Source organism: Phyllostomus discolor, chromosome 1 (assembly GCF_004126475.2).
Source record: "Phyllostomus discolor isolate MPI-MPIP mPhyDis1 chromosome 1, mPhyDis1.pri.v3, whole genome shotgun sequence".
Taxonomy (NCBI): Eukaryota; Metazoa; Chordata; class Mammalia; order Chiroptera; family Phyllostomidae; genus Phyllostomus; species Phyllostomus discolor.
Genome location: NC_040903.2, coordinates 117,798,523 through 117,822,752, shown reverse-complemented (window position 1 = coordinate 117,822,752; position 24,230 = coordinate 117,798,523). Strand labels below are relative to the sequence as shown.

Genomic DNA, 24,230 nt, shown 5'->3' with positions numbered 1-24,230 from the left:
GCTCTGTTTCCTACCTCACTAGCTCTAGACACCTGTCTGTGGATGTACAGAGTGTAGCACTGCATTAGGAGTCCAGAATCTGGGCTCCAGCAGTGTTCCTGCCATTAACTAGTTGTGTAATTGTGGTCATGCCCTTTTTGGGACAGTATTTCCCAATTAGTAAAAAGATGGGCTTGGATATACAGATCAAAGTTTGATGATAGGATGATTACAATGATGATGATTTTGTGGCGCGTTTTTTCTTACCACACAATATTACCTTTAATAATCAAGAAGCAATGCTGGACCACTCCTGCCAGGGAGTGTTTTTTTTCTCTCCCATGCTGCCTAGCCCCAGGTAGAATTTGGAGGGCTTTTGTCCTTTACTCCTGCCTTCAGGAGCCCAGTGAGTCTTCTCTTGTGTGTGAATATGTGAGTAATTGTGACTGTGTGTGCCCTTTAGACAAGGGCTCTTTCCGTCACTGCCTTCTCTGCTTCGGGTTACAGAACAATTTTTCTTGCTGGCTTACTGCCCCAGCCCCATCCTACGCCACAACCCAAGGATGCCCACGTTCCTCCTGTACTCCAGTCCTTCGATAAATCCTGTAAACCTCAGGGTAAGGCTCACGAGGAATTCAAGACCTTCCACCATCTGGCCCTCGCTTACCTCCTGGCTTCACCAGACATGGCTAGCCCGGACCACTCTCCCTTCCACTCTTGCCACCCTCTCACCTCTGGCTAGACTGCCAGTCCAAGTGTGGGATGGGACCCGGGGATCTGCCTCTTTTCATCCTTGGAAGAGGCCTCTCAGGAGTCACAGGGAAGGACCAGGGGGCTGGTTCTTTTCGAGGCGGCCGCCAGGCGGCGGCAGGAGCAGCCCCGGATGACAGCAGGAGGCCGCGAGCGCGGGAGGGAGGAGGGACTCAGGAGCGCGGGTCCGGCTCTCGGATCGCAAACTCCAAGCCAGAGCTTTCCGCGCGCGCCCGAGCCGCCGGCTGCCCGCGCGGCCCGACGCGGAACCGGGGCGCAGCGGGGGTCCGTCTAGGGTGGACGCGGGGGGCGGTGGCTGAGGCAGCCGTCCATGAGGCGGGCTCGGGCTGCCCGGCACCGGGAACCACGCGGGGCGAGGCGAGGCGAGGCGGCCGCCGGCCGCTCCGGGACGTGGACCGCCAGGTGAGCAGAGCTGCCGGTGCCGCGTGTCCCGCTCCCCTGCGCGCTGGGTCCGCGCTGCCCCGCCCTGGCCCCGGCCCCGCCGCTGCCGCCTCTTGGGCCCCCTCAGAGCCGCAGCGCGGACGGGCGCGGGGCGCCGGGGCGCAGTGGGTGTGTCCGGGGCGCTCAGGACGGCGCCCGCACGGGCTCTGGAAGCCAGCGGCGCCAGGTCCTTGTTAACGGCTGCTCTTCCTTTCCTCTCTTCCCTTCCTGGTGGATTTGCTCCGTCCCTCCGGCGCCAGCACTCACCCTCAGCCCTCCAACTCTGAAACCCTAGGGTCTGTCGACTTAGGCAGTCTCGGAGTCAGCGCCCGCGTGCTCTGGGTCTCGGCAGGGGGCCGGCGAATGCACACCCAGGATGCTTGCCCCCACCCCACCGCGGCCGGAGAGCTGGCTGGTCCGGTCTCGGTTGAAGTGCGTCGAGCTGCGGGCCTCGGCCACGCCGTTTCCTAAAAAGCCTCAGATCCTCGAGCGTCTCAGCTAAGCCTTGGCAGCCCAGCGCCTGCGAGGTCGGAGAGGATGGGTTGTTTCCACCAACTCCGACACTTCCCCGAGTGCAGCCCAAGTACCTGCAGTCCCTTGGCACGCTCTTAGAATTAGCTTTTCCAGCTAGTTCACCTTGGGGCTTCAGGGGCTTGGGAGTTTCGTTTGTTTTTTTTTTTCTTTGAAATAACGTCAGCCCAAACTTGGGAAGGGGCTTCAGGACGTTCTTAGGCCCACGTAGCATCTGTAATGTGTGGGTCTGGTGTTTCCTGCGTGGTTCATACCCAGCTCTGCACCCCCCAGCCTGCACTAGTAATGCCTGTTAATTGTGCGTACTTGGGTCTCTTCCTGTCTCCTTTGTGACCCCACCACGCAGCACTTCTCCCTTCTGCAGGCAGTAAGCGAATCTGAAGTCTTGGACCTGGTAGCTGAGCAATCTTGTGGGATGCCTGTTGGAATTTTGATTAAGAGAAACAGAGACCCAAGAGAGGTCTAAGGAACTATCTTGTCCAACTGTCATTTCACAACTGGAGGCACCCAAACACAGAATAGTCTAAAGATATTTCAAAGATTGCACAGTGCTTGAAACCTGCACAACCTGCACATGTCTGTCTTCTCCTCCATTGATAAAGGTGATGAAGTGGTTGGGCTTAGTAAGTTATTACTGGGTCTCAATATATAAAGAGGCAAACATTTTAAGAACGTGATTTAAACACAGAACTTCACAATTCCTATAAAATTTTGTTGGCACCATAGTTGAATTCCTTTAGAAAACAAAATCCTTGCCCAGGAATTGATGTGAGGAAGTAGATGGGAGTCCTGGGACTTTCCTATGAACCTTTGCAGGACTGGAGCAGGGGCTTCCCCAGGGGTGCTGGCCTGGAAAGTGAGAGTGGAGTATTCACTGAATAAGCAGTATGTCTGCCTGACTTTTATGGGGAGGCCTGGTGGGTTCAGCTCATGTGGGCTTGTCCTTGCCCGCCACTGAGCAGGGCACAGGTGCGCCTTATCTTTATCTCTGTCTCCCCTGTCATGAAAAAAAAGTTTCTAACTGGCTGTTAGGAAAATATAAAATAAAATAAAATAAAATAAAATAAAACAAAATAAAATACAACCCAGAGTTGGGGAGTAAGATCAGGGTTGGAAATTCTGATTTGGAGTTGTTACGGTTTTTTGTTTTGCCTAGGAATACTTGTTGTGATTGCAACCAATTATACTAGGGAGAGGCCAGATGTCAGCCCTCTCCTCAGTCCCTCACATTTCTCTCCATGGCACCACCTTTTCCCCAGTTGCCCTAGAGTCTCAATGTCAGAGTGCTCCTGACTCTCCTCGTCCCACTCCCCACATTCATTGCTCATTCATTACCAAGTCCCTTCTGCATTCTTTTCTGATATCTCTGAAAATTATTTTTCTGTCTCCATTCCTTCTGCCTCCACCTTACGTCCAAATTACAGTGATAATCTCCTCTCTTGACTCCTGGCCACGGTCTCTTTTTTTCATTTTAATCCATCTTCTTTCATGCTGACAGATTAATATTCCTAAAATTCTGATTTCAGCACATCATTCCTCTCAAGAAATCACAATAACCCCCCCCCCCACACACACACCAGATTCATTTCTATTTAATTTGCCTCCAGCAGATATTTTCAAGTATCTGCTGTGTGCCAGGGACTGTTAGCTGTATGCTGGAGCTTCAAGGAAGAACAAGACCATGTCCTTGCCCTCAATTTGTTGACAGGCTAGCAGATGATTAATGGCCACCTGGGAGAGAAAGAGACATAAAGAAATAACCACATGCAAAAAAACAATGCAGAATATTGGGGGTGTGCAAAACATCAAGGAGGCACAGATGAGGGACACATTTTTCTGCATGGGAGGAGCTAGGGAAGTACAGCTAGGCTTTGAAGCATGAGGTGGAGTCCAAAGAGGGAGGAAAGGCTGGAAGAAGGAGGGGTACTGGCTAGGGGAAAGAGCTTGAGCAAGGCTCTGGAGATATGAAAGTGCTGCTATGGACAGGGTTGAACCAAGGTCATTCTTCATCTGGGCATATAAAACCATCTTAATTCCAGTATGCTTTATTGATGCAAGAGCACCCCAATTCTTTCCTTCCTGAAACCCTCCCTCCACTTACCCAGCCTCTTTATTGTGGCTCAGAAGTTCAGATATCCTCTCTACTAATCCAGGCCTCACCAGGAAGTATGTCCCAGCCTCTGTGCACACTCCACTCTCTCTCCCCCCTGGACTACCTTCTGTGTCCTCCTTCATTCTCTGGCCTGACTCTCCATTCAGCCTGGACAAGTCCAGATGGGCGAGCCATATCTTCCCAGGCAACCTGAAGTTTCTCCAGGCAGCCCTTTGGCCTCTTTTCCGTGGGCCTCTCCCAGGTGGGTAGCACAGTGCTAGCTCATTACCGGCACCAGCAAAGCCCAAAACGTGACTTGACAGGGTCCCACTTTCCCCATCTTTCTCTTTTTTTTCTCTGAATGTCCTCCCTGTTATCTGGGGTGTGTGTGCTCATGCGCATACAGTATGTATGTGTGGATATAAAGGTTTCTTGTCCACTTATTGACTGTCTTCTCTGTGAAAATAATGGGTCAGAAATGTTATGCCAGTAACACATGGCACAGACCGATGCTGGGAATGGGGGGGGTGGCGTTTGGAGGAGGGAGGGTGTTCAGTGGGAGGTCCTGGCTCTTCTGACTCTGCTCCTTTTCAGGACCCCTCCTCTTCACTCTTCCTCGGCAGGATCCGTGCCCTGAGGCTGGGCCACCCCACATCTCCTGGGCCTGTTTCGCCCTCTTTTCTTTCCACAATATACCAACATTGACTTCCCTGGTTTCTGGGGCCTCGCTGGCCTGATGAGCTTACTTGGGTTATGTTTAGTGAGCACTGGTGTGTGCTGTGCTTGTGCTTTCATCCTCCAGTAACCTGTGATGGAGACGTCATCATATGTATTTTATAAGGAAGAAGACTCCGTGTTACTTGCCTAAAGTCAACAACTCAGGTTTTGAACCTAAATTGTAGAACCCAGCTCTCTAAGTCTGGTGCTTTTTCCAGTGCATTGTGCACTGGAAACCCTTTCCTGAAAGGGTTGTCTTCAGAACATCTGAATCAGAGTTAGGATCTGGTGGGAAAAAAATTTTAAAAAAGATTCCAGGGTGGACGTGGGCCTAGCAGTTGACATTTTTAAGATTGTCTCAGGCTATTCTTCTGCAGGCTCATGTGTGAGGTGACAGGTGGTCAGACCCTAAGCCACTTTATTCCAGGTACAGGCTCCTTTCTAACAGAGGCCTTTGACTCTAAGGCACAGGTGGCAAACACAAGGCCCGTGGGCCGAATTATCCAGCCCAGCACCTTGTTTCTACTGGGTGGCAGCAACGAGTTCTTGGTTAACTGTTAAGGAGTAGTTTCATTGATACAGTTCTGAAATTACATTCGGCCCTTTGAAGGCAATCCTGAGGCTGATGTGGCCCCCTGTGAAAATGAGTTTGCACCCCTGCTCTAAGGAGTGAGCCATGGAGCATGGTGGCCCAGGCCAGGTGGAGAACCCTCTTTTGGTGAAAGGGGTCTTCAGCTCAGTCCTGAAAGCACACACCCCACCCGCTGATGGGAGCGGGCATGGAAGTCCTGCCTCCATTGGGCTTGCTGTGAACTGCTTTCCCGGCCTGAGCCAGTGCTGAGGGAGAAGGATCGGGGTGGGTTGTTTGGGAACCCCAAGTTTCCTGGGGTAAGGAATGGGCTGGGATTCCCTCAGCAGGACCGACCATCCCTTGCCAGCGACCCCCACTAGGCACAGTGAGGTGCACCAGGACGGGGTCTGGTCATTGACAGAGTTCCTTCATTCTAGAAGCCTGTATTTTGCCCCTCTCCAACCCCTAGCCTTAGTTTCCCCATCTGTGATAAGGGGATGGGCAAAGCCTGGAGGGGGCTGCAGGGGCCAGTGTGCAGGCATGTAGAGTGTTTGGTGAAGGCCTGGCACGTAGTAGGTGTTCAGTGTCAGTTTTTGTCCCATTATTTTTATCTACTGTATCTCATCAGTGCTCGGCAGGCTCTTGGTGCCCAGTATATGTGCTGTAGAAAAATATATAATCGTACACTCTCTCAGTTCAGGGGGCTTGGGTCTAAAGGGCTGACTCTTACAACCTCATGTTGAAACCCAGTACATGAAGCTGTGCAGTAATAACAGCAATGAATTCTCCATTCAGCATCCTCTCTCCACACCAGTTTTTCTTTAGGTTCCTCCAAGAAGAACCTAAGAAGCCAGTAGGCAGCAGTTTTCTTTATTAATAGTTAGTCATCCTGGTACGTGGTCTGTTTCTACCGATGTCTTCTTTTTACCTAATCTCTCACCCAAACACACTGCACATTGTCTTCTTTGAGGGGCTTTGCTGAAGCCAATCACTCAGTGGTAGGTGCCTGGCAGAATTGCCCCTTAATCCCTCTCCTCCTGGGCGTGGTTCAGAGGACACAGGGACAACCATGCACTGTGGTGTCTTGCCCCAGAAGGGTGGCACTTGGCGGCCCTGGACCTGGGCTGGGCTGGGCTGGGCAGGGGCGGGGCCTGCCCCACCCTCCCAGCCAGCTGGCTGTCTGCCTAAGGGCTGGCCAGTAGTGAGGACCCAAGTAATGAGTGATTAATGGGCGGCCCATCTAATCTCCTGCCAGGGGAAATGAAGGGCCAGCCATGGGCCAGGCTCGTCTTGACCTGCTCCAGGTGGGCTTGGAATGCACCCAACTCAGGATGAGGATTAAGGCTTGAAAGACAGGAGGAAATGAGATGTTAACCCTTTAGACCATGGACCTCAGAGCCCAAGCAGGGAAATGGCAAGGGGATTAGCTGCAGACATCCAGTGAAGGGGATGCAGCCCTATGACGGCCACAAACCATGTCTTGGAGCTAGCCATTTTTCTTGCAAGCTCAGTCACGGGAGAGGTGAGTTTCTTATGAAAAGGGCACACAGACAGCTGGGAAGCTGCTCTACCCGCTTGGATCACATCAGCAAGTTAGAAATTTGTTGTTGCTGGACAGCCTTTCCCTCCTGAAGCGCAGAGCCTCAGGCTGCTTGTCATTCTAGGGAAGGTAGAGGGGTGAGTCTGGCACTGCCAGACACCCCCTTTTCCCTGGTGGGCTGCAGCGTGGCAATAGCTGTGGGGAGCCAGGCCTTAGGCCATGGCTCCACTGTGCTGTGTGTCCCTGAACAGCTTCCTTCACTTCATGTGTGGTAGCTTTCCAACCTGTAAAAGAGGGTAGAGGGTGAGATTCAGGACCATGTAAAATGTGTAAAGCAGTCTCGGGCACGTGGAAGTGCTGTGTGAATGTTTGCTAGCATTTTCCCCTCACTTATCCTCCCTAAGATCTGAGAGCAGATCTTCTCCGAAGGATCTAAGCAGCTTCTCCTCCCCCTTCTAAGACTTGCTTAGGGTGAATTGAAAACTAGTCTTTGATTGATCTGCTTGTTTGACCCCTGACCTTCACATGCCTCGAATTCTGGTCCTCTCGCCCCTCCCTTTGCTGCTGGCTCCCTGCCTCCAGCTGCCCTTTTATTACACTGCCTGCCCCTGCCCTGCCTCCATGCTTGGCCTGGAGGCCAGACCTGGTGGGCTGGGCAGTGACGCTTGCCTGATTCTCGTGTGGCACAGTCACTTCCACACCAGCTCTCCCTGCAGCCAGCCTTGCTGTGACGTGACAGCCAAGGACAGAGGCTGAGGGTCTAGAGCAGAGCTGCTTGTAGAGCAAAACTTGAGCTGTAGAGACCATCCTCTCTACAGTAATGTTTTTAGGCAGAGAGGGGGAATGTTTAAAAACAAAGTCTTTGATTTAGTTTTTTAGTATCATAAAGATACTGCTGAACTGTGCTTCATTTTTTTAACTGTGTAAACTTTTTAAACAAAATGTATTATTTAATAAAGTGAATTTTTAAAGTTTTAAAAAATGGATACAAATTAAATCCACTTTCTTTTCTGTTTTCTCTGAACCCCTTTGCCTCATCCTTGTTTGAAGCTATTAATAGTAACACATCAATGGTTGAGAGGAAGGTCAGGCCACAGGGAGGCCCTGTGAGACTGGATGAGGGTTTTTGTTGCTGGTTATAGGTGAGGCTTGGAGGTGGAGCCCTGTCTTCAAGTTTTGAAGTCTCATTATAGGATATGCACTGATGTTCTAGCTTCTAGCTCCACTGAGTGTCTTTTCCAGAACAGACAGGTGCCCAGGCCCCACTTGCCTTTAGTGAGGTTTTAGTCAAGGCCCAGGATTTCATTCTGCTTGAGGTTCAATCTTTTGGCCAGCTAAGAGAGAAGGAACCACTATATTAGAGAGTTCCTGTAATGTTAGGGACTGCATTAACATATTTTATCTTCTCAACAATCCATGTGAGCTGGACATTATTACTCCTGTTCTACAGCCTAGAAACCTGAGGCTCAGAGAGGTTAAGGAACTTACATGAGCTCACACAGAAAGTAGATGTCAGAGTTTTGCCTGAATTCTAATTCATCTGACGCTAAAACCTGTGAGCTGGGGAAAATAACGAGCCAGTCAGTCCCTCAGTCTAATTGTAATCCACCAAAAAGCCTAATTGTAATCCACCATTTTAAAGTGTATAATTTAGTGGGTTTTAGTTTATTCACAAAGTTGTGCAACCATCAACATTACCTAATTCCAGAATATGTTCATCATCTCAAAAAAGAAACTCCAAACCCATCAGAAGCCACTCTCCCCTCCTCCCTCCCCCAGTCCCTGGAAATCACTCATCTACTTTCTGTCTCCACGGATCCTGGACATTTCATGTAAACGGAATTATACAATATGTGGTCTTTGGTGATTGGCTCCTTCCACTAACAGTAATGTTCTCATGGTTCGTCCATGTTGCAGTATGTGTTAGCACTCCGTTCCTTTTGATTGTGGTGTCACCCACTTTTAAAATAAAAAGTAAGCCGACTATTTTGCTCAGAGAAGGTGTGAAGTTACAGTGTCAAACATGCAGCTCAAAAAGACACCCAGTCTTTACCGAGGGCGAGCTGAAAGGACTGTAAAAACCGGGGCAGGCGCAGTGAGAGCTCTGGCCGGTGCGGGTTGGGGCGGGTGCGGGCTGATGGCAACTGGCTGGGCTCCTAGGTCTGCAGTAGCAGGCAGGCCCAGCTTCTTTCCTCTGGACACTTTGTTGGGCTGCTGTTGGTTTGTGTCATCGGCAAAGTCTGTGGGGATCCATCCTGGAGAGGCGGTGTGGGTGCCGTGGACCCTGCCTGGGGGTGCGGTGCAGACCTGGCACGCACCGCCTCTCCTAGGGCTGCAGCCCGCTGTCCGGTGCCGCGTGCTGAGACAGCACTGCGGATCAGCCTTTACAGTTTCTACATAGGACACCTCATTGTTTTCTGCTTACAAAAAATGACGTCTGTTTCTAAGATATATTTATTGTAGGAAACTTACAATATAGAAAAACAATGAAGAAATAAAAAATCATAGTTCTCCAACCAATGATGACCATTACTTTTAATATGCATCTTTCTACTATCTACCCTATATACATATGTATACACACAGATTTTTCTTAAATTTTTTTTATTTATTGATTTGACAGAGAGAGAAAGAAGCATTGTCTTGTTGTTCCACTTTATTTAGGCATTCATTAGTTACTCTTGCATGTGTACTGAAGGGGGATCGAACCCACAGCTCTGGAATATTGGGATGGTGCTCTAACCAGCTGACTACCTGGCCAGGGCCACATACACACTGTTTTATAAAACTGGTATCATGTTGAACATACTGTTTAGTTCACTAATTTTTTTCACTTAACAATACACCCTGCATTGTTATATTTATTGTTAGATGCATTGTTACATAAGGTTAATTTTCTGTGAACTAGTCACTATTCTTCCAAAGCATGATTTTATTAATAGCTGCAGAATATTTTTAAAATACTAATGTTGCTTAAACAGTCCCCTATTTTTGGACATGTTTATTTTCGTTTTTTCAATACGATTTATAAATATAACTATCTTTTGTGCATTTTTTATATTTCTGTTAATGCATTGCATTGTTTCTGGACAAAAGATAAAAATATTCTTAAAGTACTTGATACATACAGTCAAGTAGCTGTACAGAAAGACTGTATGATTTATAACTCTACAACTCTTATTTTTTGAGTTTTACTGTGCATGTAACTTTAGCAAACCATCCCCCCCTCTTTCTCCTCTTCCCCCTCCCCTTCCTCCTCCTCTTCTTCCTCCGCTCCTTGCTCCCCCACTTCACATATCTGCATAGTACACTAACAGCTTAGATTATTGTTTTCTCATTGATATTTGCCTATATTTTAATTTAAGCATGTGCACATTTGTCTTTTTCACATGTGATTCTATGGAAACATTTTCCACTCTTGACCTAGTCAGGATTTCTATATTTTTTAATCATCACTCATTTTTATTGATTTAAGGAGAGAGGAAGGAAAAAGAGAAAGAAAGAGAAATACAGATGTCAGAGAGAAACATCGATTGGCTGCCTCCCACATGCACCTTGACTGGGGATCGAACCTGCAGACTAGATTATGTGCCCTAACTGGGATTGAACCCTCAACCTTTTTGGTGTATGGAATGATGTTCCAAACAACTGAGCCACCCGGCCAGGGCAAGGTTTACATTTGTAAGTGTAATGACCATCTCCATCATTTTCTCCATCATCATTCCCCATTCCCTGTTAGCAATCTAGGTTTCTAGTTTTTCCCTAATCAAAAATTCTTACTACCAAAATGAATGTTCAGTTTGCTGCAATTTCTCTTTCTTCCTCTCCTCTCCTCCCCACCTCCCCTCTCCTCTCCTTACTCTCACATTCTGTTTTGAAAACTCAGTTCCCAGCCATGTTATTAACCAGGCCAAAAGCAGGAGCCTTTCTATTAACATTGATGCTGCTCAGAAGCTTGTCAGAGAAGATGCACCCTGGAGCCCGTGAGAGTACCAAGAAAGAATGGGTGCTTGTTTTCTGCCTCCCCTTTCCATTCCTTAGTAGGTACTGCTCTTCTTTCAGGCTTACAGTTGGGGAACTCAGCACCTCTCCGAGGAAGAGATGTAAGAGCACTATGAGGCGGGGACTCTCTTAGTTACACACGAGGAAACTACGGCAGTTTCATACAGTCTTCACATGTACGCAGAATCACACAGTACGTGCTCTTTTGTGACTGGCTCCTTTCATTAAGGTCTTGGCAACTCCTGAGCTCATGCTAATATGCTCCAGTGGTTCTGTGTGGGCGTCACTATGCATTCCTTCCCTTTGGCACTCAATACTTCTGCGCTCTACTAGGCATCAGGTACCCTGCTTTGTGAGTGGTGTGAATCCCTGTCCTGCCTTTGCCACTTATTATAGTGTGTGTGGAGTGAACAGCAAACTCCTGGAGCTTCAGTTTTCTCATTTGTGTGGTGGACTAATAATCACTGTCCATGCTGTAGGAGTTAGAGAAGACAGCATATGTACAGTGTGCATTCCTACAATGAAACAAAGTGCCTACTATGTGCCTTAAAGAGCACTACAAGGTCCACCCAGCTTAAAGGTGAAGATGGTGTTTCTGTGGGGTGAGGGGGGGACCTGCAGCCTTGGAGGGACAGGCGGAGAGGGGGATCAGTGTGATCAGCATTATGCAGCAGGGAGGCTGGGGACCCAGAGGAAGGGCCTCGCACTGAGATGGGTAGGAATTTAGAGAGACTTGAGCCCTCCCTGCAACCTTAACAGAGGGAACAATCTGGGGGGGGGGGCGCAGGGAGGAGGAAGTAGAAGCCTGTTATGTTTTATGGTAGGGCGACATTCTTCAGGACCTCATGGGATTCAGACCTCTCCTAATTCAGACTATTTTTCCCATAGAATAAATAAATGTAAAGAGTATGCATGTGTGCTTGATGCATTCTTAGAATATATCTGGGTTTTGCCTTAATGTTGCTTTTCACATTGTAGGTGTTATCTCTAACGTTGCACAGTGGGTTTGCTCATAAATGGCCCGCTTGGTATCTCAGGACAGTTACTTGGCTTCCTTGGTAGCCACGCTGGCTGTTGTTGGTGCTGTCATCACGGCTCAGTGTGCTGTAGTCTGGCATCATCGTTAGACAGACTGTCTAGATCAGGGGTCAGCAGACATTTTTTGTAAAGGGCCCAAGAGTTAGTATTTCAGCTCTGCGTGCTGGATGGTCTTTGCTGTGACTAATCAACTCTGCCTCTTGAGCACAAAAGTGGCTGTAGATGATACATAAATGAATGAACTGGGCTGTATTCCAGTAAAATTTTATTTATGGACACTGCAATTTGAATGTCATATAATTTTCACATAATAAAACAGTTTTCTTCTTTTGATTTTTGTTCAGCCATTTGACAAAGACAGGCAATTGGGGCATGTTTGGCCCTCTGGCCAGAGGTTGCTGACGCCGGGTCTAGATGACTACAATATTTGAAAGTTGTTTTAAGTTGTAAAAAGAGTGAATGTTAAAATTTCCCAATAGTCAACCAAATCACTCATAGAAGTTCCAGGGTTCATTAAAGTATAGCTTAATTCACAAGTTCTAATATCAGCCTGCATGTTACCACCCTAGGCCGTTACTTCACCACAGTTTGTAGTTCTTTAAGAAGTTATTTTAACAAATTTAACAATTTAAATCATGTTATTCAGAAATTTAGACATCAAATAACTTTATAAATAAATTTCACAATTCAAATTGTATACCATGAAACTGGTTATTATTTCATACTGTCCTAGACTCTAGCCACTCGGCCGCACTCTCAGCAGGCTGATGGCCATGGTGGGGGATGGGACTTGGTTCTGGCTGGAACTTTAATTCTAATAGCCAGGGGCACACGTGGAAGGGACCCTGAGGCTTGTGTTAGGCGTGTGGTAAATGTGGGATGAATGTTTGTTCCCTTTCTCTCTTTTACTCCCCTCCCCAAAGTTCTGTATATTTGGTCAGCTCCAAAACATGCTGAGCTTCTTTGAAATTGTTACTTTTGGTTCTGTCCACATGCAGTAGAGTCAGTAACCTTTTTAAATGGAAATAAAAACAAAGGCTGTTAGAAAGCAGTTTCCTCTCCTGGGTCACTAGTTTTCCCCTGCTGGAGAATAAGCAATGCTGTGCTGAGGCCTCCGGCCAGGGCCAGACAAGAGGCCCCAAGACTACGGAAGGCGCCTCCAGCCGGGCGCAGACCCTGCTCTCCAGCCAGGAGCTTGGCCTGCGGACTGCCCTGTGTTCTGCAGCTCCTGGATGTATCTTTGTGTCCGGGATTCTGACAGTAGGAAAGCCAAGATCCTCTCCAGATGGAAGACCACCAGCCCTGAAGGTGACTGTGATGCTGTAGTTCTTGGCTCACGAGTATGGCTTTTCTGTGTGTGTTGGATTAGAAGGTCTGTCTTCAGTAGATGTGTGTTTGTGTTGTTTAGGGGGTGATGGCACATTACCACGTGTGCTTTCTGGCCTCGGGGTCTGGCAGGATGTAGAGGGAGGCAGCCACTACCCTTTGGCTGGTTAGATTTTTATATTGGGCTGGGGGCTGGCTTGTCCTGTGCTGTAGGAACTCTTCGGATTATAGACAAGTGGTCTTGGAGCCACGGGCATGGGCATTCAGCTCTGACTTCACCACTAACTTACTAGTTGGCCTCCAGCAATCCATGCTTCATCTCTAGAGCCATTAACTCTTCATTCCTGAACGAATGGTGATGTAGCCTCGGCCATTTCTGAGCACCTGTTCTCAGTTGAGATGTGTGGGGAGCCTGGACTTCCACTCCACTCAGCAGGACTGAGACATCTCTCCTCTCCCCACTGAGGTGGTCAGAGGAAGCCCAATGGCTAGTCAGAGCCCTTATCAACACCCAACCCAACAAAGCCACGCGTCACCTTCTCCCCACACCTGCCCCTGCTGCCCACACGCAGACTCCTACCCTCCCAGCAAGGGGGGTATCGGTGCAGACCTGTCGCGTAGCTGGAACTCCCACACGTGCTCAACAGTAACGATGAGTTCCCTTTGCCCCTTGGGTATCAGTGGAAGCCACGTGGGGCACCTGGACTTCTACCCCTGCCTGACCATAATGAGGTGGTGCCCCCTGCCCCTGCTGGAACAGCGCCATGTTTAAGGAAAACCCAGGGCCTCGTTACATGACACCTAAAATGTCCAGGCTTTAACTGAAAATCACTTATCACACCAAGAAGCAGGAAGATCTCAAACTGAGGAAATGAGACTCTGAGTCACTGCGGGCACCGAGGAGACAGACGTGTGGAAACCGTCCCACAGAGGTTTTGAAGCAGCTGGCATCACAGCATGTCAGTGAGATAGTCATGCTTGAAAAAACATGAGAAGAATACAGAAAGAGTCTCAGTAAAGAAACTGAAGCTATAAAGGAGAACCAAAAAGAAAATTTTAGGACTGAATAAAACAGTAACTGAAACAAAATCTCACTGGGCAGTCTAAACAGGAGAATGGGAATGGCAGAGGAAAGAGTCAATGACTTCGAACATGTAACAGTAACATTACCCAATCTGAACAACAGAGAGAAAACAGATTGTGGGGAGGAAAAAGAAACGGATCCTCAGGGACCTGTAGGCCTTGACAGAAGATATGATGTGTGTTTGAAATCCTAGGAGAGAAGATAGAGGGTGGGATTGGACGAAGTACTCAATGAACTAATTGCCGAAAACTTCTCAAGGTGAGGATAAGACACAAACATACATATTCAAGGAGCTTACTGAATTCCAAAGAGAAATCTATACTAAGATACAGTGTCGTCAAACTTCTGCAAATAGTTTTGAAAAAGAAGAATAAAGTAGGAAGAATCAGTCTACCAGGTTTCAAGACTTACATAACTACAATCCTCGAGACTACGTGATGTTGGCAGAGTGATCGGCACATGGTTCAGTGGAACGGAACAGAGAACCCAGAAATATGCCCCTCTGATTTCTGACGAGGTGCATAGGCAAATTAAGGAAACCCTGACTGTAATTATCTGGAGGACGATTTGGATGAGGCTGGTGTACATGGAGGGAGAGATCATTTGTAAATCTGAGAGATAATACAAGCGAAGAGTTGAGTGTGTTGGCAAGAAACTGGACCTAGGGCACACAGGAGGGCAAGTCACAGAAGGCCAGGGAAGCTTTGAGCTTTATTACTGGTAGAATGGTGATGTCACCACCAAAGGAGGACATCTGGGCAAATGGAGAGCGTGGTATGGAGCTGGTAACCTGGTCCCTCTATTACTCATCTTAGGTGAGCCATCAGCAGGAGGAAATTAGAAATACAAGAAAGCAGCATGAATAAGAGGATAGGTCTTGAGATGTTGGTTTCTGAGACTTCAGTGTGAAAGAATGGCCAAAGAGGTCACAGTGTAAGAGACCTCACCCAGCCTACACAGCTTATTAGTGAGGGCTGGGTTATTGCTAGTGTTTTTCTAGGCCTGGTTTAGGTCATAGGGAGACCAACAAGACAGACAGAAGACACCAGAAGGGAATGGATTTGCTTGGCCATTGACAATGGAGTACAAGAAAAAGTTTTATTCTTGCTATACCCAATTGCCTTTTATTGTTCCCCTTGACCTCTGGGTGACCTTTGACCCCTATGACTTGCTCCTCTTGGTTTCCTTGAAAATGTTTCTTATTTTATGAGATAGCTCTCTGTTTCATTTATTATAATCTTAATTATGGCAGCTGATTTAAGCTTTACCTAATACCAGCCTGTCACAGAATTGTGTCAGGGAAGTAAGACTAATTTGCTAGGTTTCTGCTTTTTTCTGTGAGGGCACCCAGAGCCTTTTGGATACATTACACAGTAGTAACTGCTACAAATCATTGACTAGATTTCTATCACTTAAAAAAGTAATGACATAACTCAACTGTCAATGCAGAGCTGAGCAGGAAAAGGCAAATCCTTTCCCCTGATGTTCAGAAGCACCAGGGGCAGAGTGTGTGGCTGGCTGATTTATGGTGGCTGCGGCACACTGAGCCGGGATGCGTTCTGGACAGGCAAATGCATGGGAGCACTGAGGAAATACCCTGGACTCAAGGCCACAACCGCCCAGGAGTGAGCAGGCCGGGCACAACCTCACACGCAGCATCTGCCCTGGCCAGGGCCCAGGCCACAGCCCCTGGGCTTGCAGGTTTGATGCGGTGTCAGGAGACCCGACAGGCGTTCTCTGTTGTCGTGCCAGACAAGCCGTGCTCCAAGGATTGCGCGTCTGGGGCTCAGATCGCGTGGCTGCCACGTACTAGCTCTGTGACCTCAGACATATTGCTTCACTGCTCGCAGCCTCAGTCCCCTTTTCTGTAAAATAGGGAGGTCGGCAACACCTTCCTCAGAGAGTTGTCTTGAGAACCAATCAAAATATCTGAAAAGTGTTTAGCCTAGCCTGTCATGTATGGTGTACTTAATAAATTTTTTAAATCCCCAATCCTAGCTTTGTCTATAATTAACTGAAAACTTTGCACCAGTCATTTTATTTCATTGAGTATCAATTTATTCATCTGTAAATCACGAATTCAAAATGGTGGAATTTGGGAGTTGGGCTAGAATCTCCCAGTGTTTTCGTGCTTTGTGATTCTCTGATGAGATATTAATCTGAAAAGTCACAAAGGATGTAATGGATCGATTCAAAGACATAAAATAAAAACTTGTTTACATAAAAATTATAAACAAAATTAAAAGACAAAAATTGAACTTAAAAAGGGTCACTGATAAAATAAGGGTTACCATCCTTAATATTAGAAAGAGCTCTTAAAATCAATTCAGAACATTATTAGCGTCACAGGAACATTGGTAAAGAGGCTGTAGAAAGAGACAGTACACGTGGCTAATGAAAATGAAAATCTGTTCCACTTTGCTAACATCAAAAGAGTACGTATTAAAATGAGTTCCTTTTTTTGTTTTTGCCTATTGCTACAAACACATGGAGTGCCCATCCGGTACCAGGGGTGCCCACCAGAAGGCTCCCTCCTAGGAGTACAGGCACATTTTCTGCTCTCTTGTGGTGACTGTGGCGCTCTGACTAAGCTGCGTAATGGAGCACGAGTGGTAGTGATGGAAGCTGCCTTTACGGAGCTGCTAGTTCAACCTGCCGCAGCTTCTCTTTTCCCCTGTTTGTTCCTGGATGGGAAAAAAGTAGTCAGGGTTCCTGAGGCCTAAGACAGTGCGGGAGCTGCTAGATGAAAGAGCCTGGGCTCCTGGATTTCTGCATGATTGTGTGGCGCGGAATGGCCGGCCCTGCCTACCCACATTAGACAGTGAACCAAACAAAAAACTTTTTGTTGTATTAAGTCACTGAAATGCTGGGATGGTTTGTTGCAGTGACCTAACTAATTATCAATTTAGGAAAGATTAGATAATGCTATCACTTGGCAAATATGTCTATATCATCTACTACCTGTGGGATTTTAGGTGGAGTTACTCTTTGAAAATAGGCCATGTGTATGAAGGATCTTAAATAGTCATACATTTTGGCTTAATGATTCTATTTTTAGAAATCTCTTGCAAGGAACTAAGCAGCAAAGCAGAAAAGGAATTTTATACAAAGATGTTCATCACAGATTCCAACAATTAGGGAACTTAACTAGACATCTGGCTTTCATAGGATGAACCATTGTTATGCAGTAATTAAAAATATTTCTGAAGATTACTAGTGAGAAGTTTATGTTTTAACATAACAGAATGCAAAACTGTATGTGATTTTGTTTATGTAGAAATATGTGTAAAACATGCAGATAATATGTATAAGCATTCTACATAGAATAAAGACCAGAAGGAAGAACACCAAAGAGTTTCACAGTGGTTAATTTAGATTGTGAATTGTGAGTAATTATGTCTTTCCTTTATGATTTTCCCAGTTTTTAAATTTTCCTCAGTAAACATGTATAATTCTATAGACAGATTTTTTTTCCCTAAAACAATATCACCTTGCAGTGTTCCACCCAGCCCTGAAGTCTCCCTTTGGCCTATTTTGTGGATGAACGTGGTATTTTCTGTGAGTTTGTTCTTTCAGTGTAAGTGCACTTGGAGCACCCTCCTTTCCCAACATACATGTGTGTTTTTGTGTGCGTGTGCTTGTGTAGGTATACACAGATGCACCCAGGTGCTTGTCAGACTGGCAAGAAGCCATCTGTAGGTGGCAGCACCTGGACCTTGTATCAGAGGGAAGAGAAGGAAGACCAGGAGGGAGGGTAGCTTAGCCTGAGCCGAAGCTGCCTTTAGTGCTGTATCCACCTGCCTTTCACCAGGTGGTTGTAGAGTATACAGATTTTTGGAATGAGATGGATCATCTCTTGGAGAGGCCTTGGTGGCACGTCACAAAATCTGTGGTTCCCTTGCTGTGGCTGTTTGCTTTTGTTTCCTTTGATAATTGTAACCCAGGAACTACATACTGCTTTTGGCAGAGGATGCTGGGGAGAGGTTGTGACTGAGCAGGGAGGAAGGCCAGAGTATGTCCCCGAGGCTTTGACTCTGTAGTGGCCTGCCTCGAGCACCATAGCTGCTCATTTGTGTGTGTTAAAAGTGGTGCAGAGGATGACCTCGCTGGTGTTAATTTCAGAAACAGTGAGCAGTTACCACAGAAAAGGAGAGTGTCTGTTCAGATCCTGGGCTGGGCAGCAGCACCTTGGAAACACAGTACGCTCACGCCTTGGGGAGAAGGCCCTCAAGTGAGACTGAACGTCAGTCAGCTGTCTGTCATCGCCAAACACCTACCACGCCCCAGCTGCTACTCTAGGTGGCAGGAGTATACAAAATAAATCTTCAGGGACTCTTTCCTCTTTTGTAATCCCACATTACGGGAAGGAAGGATGAGCATAAATCATAACAATACACAATTGCTCAATTGGAGTTCTCCATATCAGACTTCCACAGAAGTAAAGAAATTCAACCAGATTTATCAAATGCTGTAAATCAATGACTGAGGAATATTTGGGGCAGAGGAAGTGCTCTTACTCAGTGTGTTTCTCCTGTTGATCTGCAGGACCCTGTCACTTGAAATGGAAAAAGCAACTGTGCAGAAGCGGGAACAACTGGCTTGTTTATTTTAAATGTCTCTCCTGCCTGATACTTCTGCCCTTGAAGGTTTGCTTAGTTACCTGGGAAATGTTTTTTAGGGCTGAAAACAAATACAAATTCCATCAATGTTGATGACCATGAAAATGGTGCAATTGTGTTGAAGTCCTTAACTAACTAGGGTGATTACCTAATTTCTCCAGGTAAGAAAGGAGAAGTCAGGTGCTTTCTTTAATAAGTAACAAAACCCACACTGAAAGGGGTGGACTTGAAAGTATCCTGGGAGTTTTAACAGTCTTCCCAACACTTCCTCCCAATTCAGATTCTGTAGGTTGTCATGTTGCTGTGGGCAAACAAGCCAGTCTGTGGTGTGGAGCTTCCATGGGAAGGAAGGAATTCTGTGCCTGGGTTTGAATGTGACCAGGAAACAGGGGTGGGCTCTGCGTGGGCTCAGCAAAGACCCAGGGCAGAAGGAGCATCAGGAGAACATTCCTCTGGCTGGCTCTGGCCCAGTAGGAAGAGGCTGGACATGTGACCAGCCTGAGGCTACAAGGTCAGCTTTCCCAGTGCCCTGCTGCCGGGGGTGGGATTCCCTGAAACAGCTGTGGAGAGTGACAATGGCCACCAGAGGGCTCGGGAGGGTTGGGCCCTCCCTGGAGGCAACACACATCAGAGGTGGGTTAGCCCACCTTCCCTGGTCCTAGGGCAGGCTGTAGACATTCCATGGGCATTAGCAATAGCAGACAGAGTGTAACCAGACGTGGACCCTGCTTTCAAAGAAGTAAAAGTCTGTTAGACATGCTATTCATCCTTTATTCATTCCTCCATTCATCTGTTCACCTGTTAATTCATCAGACTTTCATTGAATGGCCATCTGGACCAGGCCCAGGTGGGTAAAGATGTAAAGGTGAGAAAAACATAGCCCTGGCCTTGAGAAGCTCTCCATCCAGCATGCTTGGTATCTGTTAAAAGAGAAGATGTCCCTTTTAAGCTTCTAGACCCTGTTTTAAGCTTCTGAGCTTCTATGTCTCCACTGTGGATTGGCACATTGCCCACCACATTGTTCAGGAAAGCTATTTAAAGGGTGTCCCTGCCTCTGTTCTTCCTGCTCCGGATAATGCTTTCATTTTAAGTGGGGTGTACCTTCAAGAAATAAGAACACCTCTTTTTCTGCCTCTTGTTTTCTGCCTGCCCTTCTTGAAAGCCTTCTCCCTTCTCTAGTCAAAGTTCTTTCTCCAAGACCCACTGCGTCTTTGCAGTTGAGTGGCATGGAAGACACTGTGAATGCACCTCCTCCACTGCCCACCACCTCAGGATGGTGCGGGACAGCCTCCCCCGATCCCCACTTCCCAGCTTGCTCCTCTCCACCTCCCCTTTGGCTCACTGGGCTTTGGTGGCTCTTTGGTCCTCTACCCTCTGTCATTCATTCACAATGTGCTCTTTTTCCACCAGGGTGTTTGTTTATTCACAAAACACACAAGTCCCTCGTTTTCTTTTGAAGATTCCAGAAGCCTTCATTTTTCCCCAAACCTCGTCCCTCAGCCAGCTATTGCTTCCCTGTGCCTGAGATGCTAGCTCACATTCTTCTGATCCCTCAAGCCTGCCTGGTCCATAAAGGACCCCCAACCCAGAGGCATCCAGCGCAGGGTTCAGAGGGTGGGCTCTGCAGTCACACTGCCTGGCTTTGAAGCCTACCAGCATGCCCAATTACTAGCTGTGGGCCATGGGAAATCCACTAACCTTTCTATGCCTCAGTTTCTCCTCTGTAACCTGGGGCAGCACGAGTTATCCACTTTGTAGAATTTCTATGAGATTAGATGAGATGGTACATAAAGTCTGTGGTGCAGTGCCCAGCATATAGCAAGAATAAGGGCATGCTCACCATAAAGTCTGCTGTGCTATTTGCTGCTCTGGATATGGGGGCTCCTTTTCGCCTGTGCCAGCCACTGGGCACATGGTCTGAGGTAATTTATCATTGTCAAAGAAATATTCATTTGTATATTTAAAAAAAATTGTTATTCTGCCTCAATACGTGTGTAGACTCCTCAAGGGCAGGGACCCCGCTGCACCCCCCTCGTCCTATCAAGTATCTTGCACAAACCCTAAGCCAGTAGGCATTATGAGCTCATTAGCTGGTGACCAGACTGCCCCACAAACAAACACTCAGGGACCTCAGGAGGGAGGGTGGAGCTAGCCTGCAGGGGCCATAGGCCACTCTGCTGTGTTGCAGCTGCAGGACTTCATGCATTCAGGCCCACAGTGCCCCTTATCTCCAAGCTGGTCTTGAAGATGACACCTGGGAAAAGACCCACACCAGCAACCCGTGTTTTGATCTTTTAGGCCAGCCCTGTTTGTGTGGGGCAGAAGACATGGTCGAATGAGGGTTAAGTGCATACACTCTGTGCTCTGGCTGCCTGGGTTTGAGTCCTGACTCTGCCACCTACCAGCTGGGTGACTTTGGAAAAGTTAGTTGACTCCTCTGTGTCTCCATTTCCCAGTGGTGCCTCTGTCAGGGGTGTGAGAACAAAATGAGTTAATATGTATGAAGCACTTTTGTTACAGAGCACAACAAGGAGGGGGCCTGGGACGATATACTATTATTGTAAGAAACCCCCAGGTCCGTTTTGTCCGCCACCTGTAGGAAATATGTCTCTCAATGCCAGAGATTCGTGAAAAGGAAAGGAAATGTCTATTTAATGCTATACAAACTTAAAGTAGTGACTTAATGTCTTCATCAAAATTCCAAAGCCCCTTAAAACACCCACAAACAGACACAGTCCTCCCTTCCCCCTTTGCCCAGTCTGGGGTACCGTATCTCAGGAGAAGAAATAGAAGTCCATGGCTCAGGCAGCTCCCAGTTCTTCCCAGTAATCCGTGCTAGACTGGTAGACCTCCCTTGGTTCCCAGCACCATCAGCTGTGTTGCTGGGATCTCTGCTAAAGCCCGGTGGTGGTTCCCCCTACTAATGCTTCAGGGATCCCCACTCTGGCAAAGGCATGTGGTCCTCTCTCCACAGTTCCAGCTGCATAGTCCTCTCTCCCAGAGCCACGGGAGTCCCCACTCAGCCAAAACCGCATGCTTCTCCCCACAAAGCTGCGGGGAGGTGGGTCGCCACTCTGCCAAAGCCAACTGGTTCTCCCTCTCTCAATAGCTGCGATCCTTTCTGCACTGCCAAAGCCGCATAGTTCTCTCTCCAATGGCTGCCGTGTCTGGGTTTAAATCCCCGCGCCAGTCTTCCTCTGCAGCCTCATTTCCGACTCCTCCTACAATCAGCCTCACATGCCAGAACTCATATCCTTCCAGCTTTACTGGGCTGCCATCATGAGCCTGGGCAGGTGTGGCTCCATGTCATGGAGCCAGTCATCTCCAAGCTCCCATGCAGGGGCTGTAACTCGGGGGACCTGCCCCCCAGTTATGTCTAGGTGGGGAAGTTACTTCCATTCCCCTGGCTCAGAGCATGGCCACAGCTATTTAACATATCTAAGCAACCAGCCAAAGGCTATAGATATGTTAAATGACCATGCCAGAGGTTAGCTGCAAAGCTCTTGCTATGTGAAACAGCTCTCAATGGCCCTGCTCCATTTGTCCCTTCCCCCAACCCACACCTGGGGGCGAGGGTGAGGACATCCTGATATTTCCTGAATACCTTGAGTTCTGGACCCCATTCCAGATCCCTATTTGGGGTCCCCCTCTTGGCTGCACCCTGTTACACTTTGACCCCATCTGACACCCAGTAATCACTCAATAGATGTTTGCTAATGTCCTCAGTTTCCTTGTTATTATCAAAATAATAGGTCACTAAATTGCTCACCTTGGCTGTACTTTGCTGTAGGTGATGTTCATGACACAATAAACAGTCATTTCCGAAATGTTTTGTCTCCTAGCAAATCTGTGAGGTAGATCCAGCCCTCCGGGATAGCACCTGCTTACTCATTCGTTCATCCAGCCATTCATTTATTTACTGAGTGTCCAGCTGTGCAAGATCGTCCACCAGGTGGGAGGCAGTGAGTCTAGTAGAGTGAAAAGAAGACCAGCTCCAGTGTTGGTGGTCCGTGTTCATCCCCGCCCTGCCCTCGGCCCGCTGCGTGGCCTCAGTTTTGCTGTGAGGATTAAATAACATGACTTATGTCCTGTATGTGGTGCTTAGTAAAAGTTGCTAACTGACTCTTCTTCCACTTCTCTGATGATGGAACACAAGAGTGGGTGAGACACACTGATGCAGGGAGCTGCCGTCTGGTCCTCCATAGGTAGACAGCTGGAAGTCAAGTAGGGGACGCTGCCAACAGTGGGCCTCAGTTCTTTGAGATGAACGTTTGTGACCATGGTAGAAGGGCCAGAGAAGACGCGTTGATGACACTGGTGAACACAGGACGGGGCGTGATGTAGGCCCCGTGTGGAGGCTCCCAGTCAGTCGGAACCCTCACGGCTGGCTTTCACAGAGCAATGGCAGGCTCTGAGTCTCAGGCTCACCATGTGATACTGGGTGCTGATTTGGGCTCTGGAACTGCCTCTTCCTGAAATCTTAGGTCCTTATTCTTGTGCTGGTGAGTCACTGTCTCTCCAAGGGACTAGGCTTTTGTTAGTCTGGGCAGTTGCTGTACATTGTGGGATTTCCAGGGGGAGAATCCTGAGTGTGGGAGGGAGGGAGGTGGAGTTCATCCTGCAGTTGGGATGTGGCTGCAAGTGGGGAGGAACCCAGATGTGAGGGGCTGAGCAGATCTTTCTCTTCTAGGGTATGGCCTAAAATCAGGGGGGTCTTCCAGGAGTTCGGGTGAGGCCTACGGAAAACGGGCAGGAAGGACACTCAGAGGTGGGGTGTGGGTGGGAGGAGCAGAGCAATGCATTGTCTGGAGCACAGTGGCACCTTCTGAGGTTGGGGAGCCATTCTTTGCTCTGGGTGAGATCTGCTGTGGCCCTTCTCCCTGTCCCCGCCATTGTGAGCCTTGAAGCTTCCTGACATTTGCACCTGACATGTGGGGACCGTGACTTTGGCCTGAACTAAATTAGGTGACTTGTCAGCCTTCCTGTAGATCTTTGTGGAAAGGAGAGAAGGTGGGGCCTCCATCCCCAGGGAGTGTGTGTTGGAACAGAAACTGGATTGTTAGATGTTTTGTTCACTGTCAAGAAAGGTTGTAAATCAGCAGGAGCAAAGCCCAGAAGGCAACTCGGCGCCACAGATTGCGCGTTTACTCAGCCGCACACTGCGCTCTGGGGCCCAGCGGATCTTCAGGAAACCTCACTTTCATCAGGTCCCTCCCTGCTCCAGAACCTACAATGGCTCTTTCTTGCCCATCTCATCAAAAATTCTCCTGGTGCCACTTTTCTGGGGCTTGGACAACATGGCTTTGCCTATCTTCACGATTTTTTTTTTTGCCTCAGCCATAGAATCCCCCGCTGCCTCCCGGTTCCGGAGCAGGGGCTCTCAACCTTCCTGACTGAGCCAGGGTGGGAAATACCTCCCTTTACTCTGTGGTAAACACTGGAGTTCTCTCCTTTTTAAATCTTTTTTATTTTATTTTAAAAGTGCAGGTCACGACCCATGAAATTGATTTCATGAAGGACTAATGGGTCATGGCCCGCAG

The 24,230-nt window shown here is 47.9% G+C and overlaps 1 protein-coding gene across 1 annotated transcript in view; it reads left to right on the top strand.

Annotated features, from left to right (window-relative positions):
• The first annotated feature begins 898 nt into the window (after positions 1 to 898).
• Positions 899 to 24,230, top strand: part of THSD4 (thrombospondin type 1 domain containing 4) — a 579,525-nt gene continuing 556,193 nt past the window's right edge. The window contains 1 exon segment of the mRNA XM_036028532.1: positions 899 to 1,152. The gene's annotated coding sequence lies outside the window, so the exon portion shown is untranslated.